Source organism: Pongo pygmaeus, chromosome X, assembly GCF_028885625.2.
Source record: "Pongo pygmaeus isolate AG05252 chromosome X, NHGRI_mPonPyg2-v2.0_pri, whole genome shotgun sequence".
Lineage (NCBI taxonomy): Eukaryota > Metazoa > Chordata > Mammalia > Primates > Hominidae > Pongo > Pongo pygmaeus.
The window spans coordinates 160733740-160740365 of NC_072396.2; the positions used below are offsets into that span (position 1 = coordinate 160733740).

Genomic DNA, 6626 nt, shown 5'->3' on the forward strand with positions numbered 1-6626 from the left:
GATCAACAAAACAAAAAGCTGGCTTTTTTGCAAAAATAAACAAAATTGACAAAACTTTAGCCAGATTAAGGAAAAGAGATAAGATTCAAATAAATAAAATAAGAAATTAAAAAGGAGATATTATAACTGATACTGTAGTAATTCAAAGGATCATTAGAGACTATTTTGAGCAATTATATGCCAATAAATTGAAAAACCTAGAAGAAATTGATAAATTCCTACACACATACAACCTAGCAAGGTGGAACCATGAAGAAATCCAGAACCTGAATAGACCAATAACAAGTAATGAGATCAAAGCCATAATAAAACGTCTCTCATCAAAGAAAAGCTCAGGACCCAATGGCTTAACTGTTGAATTCTACCAAACATTTAAAGAAGAACTAATACCAAACATAATCAAACTATTCCAAAAAATTGAGGAGGAGAGATTACTTTCAAACTCATGCTATGAGGCCAGTATTACCCTGACACCAAAACTAAAGACACAACCAAAAAAGAAAACTACAGGCCAGTATATCTCTGATGAACATAGATGCAAATATCCTCAACAAGATCCTAGTAAAACAAATTCAACAACACATTAAAAAGATTATTCACTATAACAAAGTGGGATCAACCCAGGGGTAAAGAATGGTTCAACATATGCAAATCAATCAGTGTGATACATTATATCAACAGAATGAAGAACAAAAACCATATGATCTTTTCAACTGATGCTGAAAATGTATTTGATAAAATTCAACATCCCTTTATGATAAAAACTCTCAAGAGATCGAGACCATCCTGGCTAACACGGTGAAACCCCGTCTCTACTAAAAAAATACAAAAAAATTAGCCAGGCTTGGTGGTGGGCGCCTGTAGTCCCTGCTACTCGGCAGGCTGAGGCAGGCGAATCTCGTGAACCCGGGAGGTGGAGCTTTCAGTGAGCCGAGATCGCGCCACTGCACTCCAGCCTAAGCGACAGAGCGAGACTCCGTCAAAAAAAAAAAAAAAAAAAGTCAGTAGCATTTCCATATACTAACCGTAAATGATATACAAAAGAAATCAAGAAAATAATCCCATCTATAATAGCTACAAATAAAATAAAATACCTAGGGATATACTTAACCAAAGAAGTGAAGGAAATCTACAATTAAAACTATAAAACATTGATAAAAGAAATTGAAGAGAACAAAAATTGTAATATATCCCATGCTCATAGATTAGAAAAATCAATATTGTTAAAATGTCCATACTACCCAAAGCAATCTACAAATTCAAGGCAATCCCTATGAAAATACCAAGGACATTCTTCTCAGCAATAGAAAAAAAATTCTAAATGTATATGGAGCCACAGAAGACCTAGACTAGCCAAAATCATCCTAAGGAAAAAGAGCAAAACTGGAGGAATCACATTACCAGACTTCAAATTATACTACAGGGATTTAGTTACCAAAACAACATGGTGCTGGCATAAAAACAGATACATAGACCAATGGAACAGAATGCAGAACCCAGAACTTAATCCACACATTTACAGTAAACTCCGTTTTAACAAAAATGTCAAGAACATATATTGGGGGAAAGACAGTCTCTTGAACAAATGGCGCTGGGAAAACTAGATATCTCTATGTAGAAGGAAGAAACTAGACCCTTATATTTTGCCATGTATAAAAATCAAATCAAAATGGATTAAAGACTTAAATCTAAGCCCTGCAATTATGAAACTAGTAAAAGAAAACATTGAGGAAACCTACCAGGACATAGATCTGGGCAAAGATTTCTTGAGTAATACCTTAGAAGCACAGGCAACCAAAGCAAAAATAGACAAGTGGGATTACATCAAGCGAAAATGCTTCTTCACAGGCAAGGAAACAGTCAACAAAGTGAAGAGAAACCCACAGAATGGGAGAAAGTATTTGCAAGTAACCTATCTGACAAAGGAGTAATAATTAGACTACATAAAGAGCTCAAACAACTCAAGAGGAAAAAATCTAATAATTCAGCTTCAAAATGGGCAAATGATCTGAATAGACAAGTCTCAAAAGAAGGCATACAAATGGCTAAGAAGTATATGAAAGAAATGCTCAATTTCATCAATAATCAGAGAAATCCTAATCAAAACCACAATGAGATATCATCTCACCCAGTTAAAATGCCTTTTTTCCAAAAGACAGGCAGTAACAAATGTTGGCAAGGATGTGAAGAAAGTGAAACCCACACACACTGTTCGCAGGGATGTAAATTAGGACAGCCACTATTGAGAACAATATGGAGGTTTCTCAGAAAAACTTAAAATAGAACTACCATATGATCCAGCATTTCCACTGCTAAGTATATATCTAAAAAGAAGTAATCAGGATATTGAAGAGTTATCTACACTCCCATATTCATTGCAGCCCTATTCACAATAGGTAAGATTTGGAATCAACCTAAGTGTACACATATGAATAAAATGGACAAAGAAAGTGTAGTACATACATACAAAATAGAATATTATTCAGCTGTGAAAAAGAATAAAATCCTGTCATTTGCAACAATACGTATGGAACTGGAAGACATTATGTTAAGTGAAATAAACCAGGCACAGAAAGACTAATTTCACAAGTTCTCACTCACATGTAGCTAAAAATTAAAACAATTGAACTCGTAGACACAGAGAGTAGAATAATGATTATCAGAGGCTGGGAAGGGTAGTGGAGGGGAAATGAGAATGGTTAATGGGTGCACAAAAATAGACAGAATGAATAACATCTAACATTTGATAGCTCAACAGGGTGATTATAGTAAAAAATAATTTACTCTATATTTTAAAATAATAAAAAGAGTGAGATTGGAATGTTCCTAACACAAATAAATGATCAGTGCTTGGGGTGATGGATATTCCAACTACCCTGGTATGATTATTATACATTATATGCCTATTTCAGAACGTCACATGTACCCCATGAATATTTATGCCTATTATACCCAAAATAACTAAAATGTAAACATTTTAATAAAAAAGATATTTCACATAAATGAAAATGAAAAGCAAGCAGTAGTAGCTATACTTTTATCAGACAAGTAAATATCAAGTCAAAGATGAAAAAGAGACAAAGAAGAACATTAGATCATAAGCGATCAATTTAGCAAGAGAATATAACAACTAAACATATGTATGCACCAAACACTGGACCACCCAGATATATAAAGCATACATTACTAGATCTAAAGGGAGAGATAGATTCCGATACAATAATAGAACCCAATACAATAATACACGCCACTCTCAACATTGGACAGATTATCTAGACTGAAAATCAACAAAGAATAATAGGATTTAAACTGACCATATATCAAATGGACATAACAAGCATTTACAGAGCATTTCTTTCAACAACTGCAGAATTCACATTGTTTTCGTTAACATATGCAACATTCCCCAGGCTTGAAGATATGTTAGGACACAAAACAAGCATGAGAAAAAAATTTTTAATCAAAATTATACCAAGTATCTTGTCTGACCACATGTAATAAAACTAGAAATCAATAACAAGAGGAACATTTGAAAATATACAAACACATGGAAATTAAACAACAGGCTCTTGAAAAATCAATGGGAGGAGGAAGAACTTAAGAATAAAAATTAAAAATTCCTTGAAACAAATGAAATTAGAAACACATACCAAAACCAATGGACAGCAAAAACAGTTTTAAGATGCACGTTTATAGCAATAATAACCTACCTCAAAAAACTAAAAACAACTTAGCAATGTATCTCAAGGAACCAGAAAATCAAAACAAAAAAACTCAGAATTAGTAAAAGGAAAGAAACAATAAAAATCAGATTATAAATAAACAAAACTGAGACTAAAAAACAATACAAAATATCAACAAAATGAAAAGGTTTTTTTAAAGAGAGAAACAAAATCAACAAAACATTAGCCTGACTAAGAAAAAAAGAGAGAAGACCCAAATAAATAAGACATAACACAGAAATACAAAAGATCATCATAGACTACTATGAACTACTACTACGAACTAATACTACTAGGCTAAGAAATAGGAAAACCTAGAAGAAAATTGATTGATTATTCTTGGGTACATACAACCTACAACGATGTGAATCAAGAAGAAATAGAAAACCTGAACAGACCAATAACAAGTTATGAGATTGGATCAATAATAAGCCTCTCAACAAAGAAAAATTCAGAAGCAAATGACTTCACCACTGAATTGCACCAAATCTTTAAAGAAGAAGTAATACCAATTCTTTCAAACTATTCTAAAAATTGAAATAGAGGACACTCTTTCTAGCTCATTCTATAAGGCCAGTGTAACCAAAAACCAGACAAGGACACAGTAAAAACAAAAAACTACAGGCCAATATCCTCGATGAACATAGATTTTTAAATCCTCAACAGAATACTAATAAACTGAATCCAACAATACATCAAAAAGATAATACATTGTAATCCCAGCACTTTGAGAGGCCGAGGCAGGTGGATTGCTTGAGCCCAGGAGTTTGAGACTAGCCTGGACAACATGGCGAAACCTCCTCTCTACTAAAATATAAAAATTAGCTAGGCATGGTGGTGCACACCTGTAATCCCAGCTATTTGGGAGGCTGAGGCATGAGAATCGTTTGAACATGGGAGGTGGAGGTTGCAGTGAGCCAAGATCGCATCACTGCACTCCAGCCTGGGTGACAGAGTGAGACTGTCTCAAAAAAAAAAAAAAATGCATTCTAGAAAGTGGAGGTAACTGAATGTAAAATTCTCACAGCAATTTAATAGAACAGTCCCAGATGGTTAGCTGAGACTAATACCTAAAGAGGACAAAAGCCTTGTCTGTTGGGAATTTTGGATGATACCTGGAGAAATATTATGCTGTGCATAAACCAAATTGAATTGCTTTCATGAGTGTTGTAAAGTTTCATATAATAAATTTTTTTCTACATGCATTTGAATTTCACAGCAAGAGTGACAGAGAATACCTAAACACAGAAGAAAGCATTCATTCAAGACATCTGACTCCTTGATATAATGCATACAGTTCAAAATGATTACACTATCATTACATCTAGGGCTTTCTGTAAGTACAAGGTGGTGGTTATGGAAAGCACTGCCTCCATTATCAACATCTAGAAAGCATCCACCACCCTCTATGTGTGTTCTCTTTTTGTATTTTTTCTTCATTTTTTTTAACTTTGCTGTTGCTAATTTTTAGCAAAACAGGTAAAAACAAAATTGTAATCATTGAACATAGCACTCTGACAATCAAGACACTTAAAACCTTAAATCTTCTAGGGCAAAGAAAGCACTGTGCAACATTTAGAACTCTAAATAACAAACAAGGTCGTCACAAATTTTCCTCACTTAAAGACTTCCACAACTTTCCTGATCAGGTCATCATAGGAGGTCTGACTTAAGTTTGTTTCAAAGCTAACATAATGCTAGATGATGAGTTGGTGGGTGCAGCGCACCAGCATGGCACATGTATACATATGTAACTTACCTGCACGTCGCGCACATGTACCATAGAGCCTAAAATATAACAATAATAATAATAATAATAATAGAAAAAAAAGATTCTGGTTCTGAAGTGATGTGAATAGTAAGTTTCATCTGATTTCATTCCATTCATCAAATACTCAAAAGGATTAAATATTGTGTCATCAGTGACAGAACCTGGAATCAGGTCACAAATTCCACTCTCATGAGTGACATTCTTTGCAGTAACACCATCTTTCATGTAGAACCGGTCTGTAACTGCTGGGTCAAGTTCACTTCATCAGAATTTCCAGGGTTTGATCTGGCTGACTGATTACCCAACTCTCTGGGAACTCCAGAATATATAAGTACTAATTGTCAGAATTCATATATCCCATACAATATGCTGCTCCATTTGGGAAAACTGCATTAAGAAACTCTATGTCTTCCTGGAAATTCTGGTTAGGGTACCCTTGGTGAAAAGCCTTAATGAAATTCTTATGAGAATAAAAGAAGCTTTGAATAGAGTCAAACCCACTGTAATCCCCAGCAAGCGTCGACAGGGGAACCAGTGCTTTCAGCAAGAGGGTGATACCACATGTCTTCAAAATGAAACGTCTCTTGAAGACAAATATGCTACTCTCACTGAGTACATAAGCTTCCTGCTTGTCAGTTTTTGTCACACATATGCTTGAACATTACACATCCTTCAAAAATATGTCCCACTCAGATCTTGGAATACTGCTAAGATCCCCACATCCTTCATTTGTATCAGGCTGCTACCAGGAGAACCAAACCTTCAGCAGCTTCTTGGTCCCTTCAAAAAATTTTTCAGCTTCCATCACCATGAGACTAGCAAACAACCAATAGCCACAGAAAATCAACCAAATTAAAGCTTTTCTCCTGCTGCTGCCACTGCTGCTGCAGCTTGTTCTAGCTATGTTACTAAAGTTCGGGTTCCTTTCTTTGCTATAATTTTGTGATTGAAAGTTCAATGTGAGTCTGTCGGAAATAAAGGCAGATAGAGTTCAGTCTCTTGTATTCCACTGCTTCCCCATTAGACAGAGTAGAGCGAGTGCCAGCTAATGTCACCAGTGAAAGCCTAAACCTCTTTTCTTTATAAATTACCCAGTCTCAAGTGTTTCTTTATGGCAATGCAAGAACAGCCTA

General features: G+C 34.9%; 1 pseudogene; it reads right to left on the reverse strand.

Annotated features, from left to right (window-relative positions):
• Positions 1 to 5167: 5167 nt before the first annotated feature.
• On the reverse strand, positions 5168 to 6298 carry LOC129024243 (S-adenosylmethionine decarboxylase proenzyme-like; annotated as a pseudogene).
• Between the last annotated feature and the right edge of the window lie 328 nt (positions 6299 to 6626).